Source organism: Trichechus manatus, unplaced genomic scaffold, assembly GCF_000243295.1.
Source record: "Trichechus manatus latirostris isolate Lorelei unplaced genomic scaffold, TriManLat1.0 scaffold00141, whole genome shotgun sequence".
Classification (NCBI taxonomy): Eukaryota; Metazoa; Chordata; class Mammalia; order Sirenia; family Trichechidae; genus Trichechus; species Trichechus manatus.
The window spans coordinates 3460188-3461454 of NW_004444077.1; positions in this window are offsets into that span (position 1 = coordinate 3460188).

Here is a 1267-nt window from a genome sequence, read left to right on the forward strand (position 1 = left end):
GTTCTTGTTTCATGAAACTGGATTGTTTCAGCAGTTCAGGATAAGGAGGCAGGGATGGATAAAGGCATGTGAGGGCCCTAAGCACTGATAAATCTGTGCTTGCCCCTCCTGTGCTTACTCCTGCATTTGAATGGGATATGTGAGTTATACGTATACCCAAATCCATTGCCATCAAGTCGATTCTGACTCATAGCAACCCTACAGGACCCCCATGGGGTTTCCAAGGAGTAGCTGGTGGATTAGAACTGCCGACCTTTTGGTTAGCAGCTGAGCTTCTAATCGCTGCACCACCAGGGCTCCATATATATGTGTGTACGTGTGACTTAGCTATCCGTGGTGTAACTTGTTTTTAAATTCAACTATAATAGCAGTTACTGGACACAAAAGTGGCATATGCCATTTTAGCCAAATGAGATAAACTGTATTATAAAATTTTTAGTGGATGTGGGGTACTGAGATTTTTACTATATACCGTATTTTCTATAAAAACAATATTCCACATATTCTACACCAAAGAAAATGAGTCAGTGAACTTAGTTGTTTCAACAATCAATGTAAAATTCTGTTGATCTCCCAGAGAAAAATTGACTTTCACATATTTTGCTTTAAACGGATCATACTTCAATTTTGATGCTTGTTTCGTAATAAATCCTATAATTGTAAATGAACAAATGAAAAGATGTCATAAAAGAAAAATTTAATGATCAGAAAACAAATATTACAACAAATTACTATATTTTATTTTTAGATAGATCTTTCATCTCTAACATATTATAATTAAAAACATTTCTTTCTATTCTTTACTCTTACAAATTCTTCAATGATTTCATCACAATTAATCTGCCAAACAATATCTACTTCCATACATAGTAAGGATAATGAATAGAGTCTTTCCTGAACCACTGTTGTACACTGAGGATTTTTGAGTCTCTTTAGGGATGAAAATGAGCGTTCTGTTTTGCAGTTTGTGATCATTAAAGTTAGAAATATGTGTAAAGCAATTTCAACATTGGGAAATATGTATTTTATCTTCTATTATGGAATCATACATGCCTACATGAGTAAAATCTGTCTTTACTGAATCTGTAAACTTAGTTCTCATGTAAGACTGAAATTGTCGAACTTCATGAAGGTTTGTATTTAAGTCATCAGGATAAGCCTGCACTAATTTCTGACCCAAGCCATGGTGTTTTCAATCACCTCATATGCATGCAAAAGTTGGCAGTGAATAAATGAGACCAAAGAAGAACTGATGCATGGAATCATG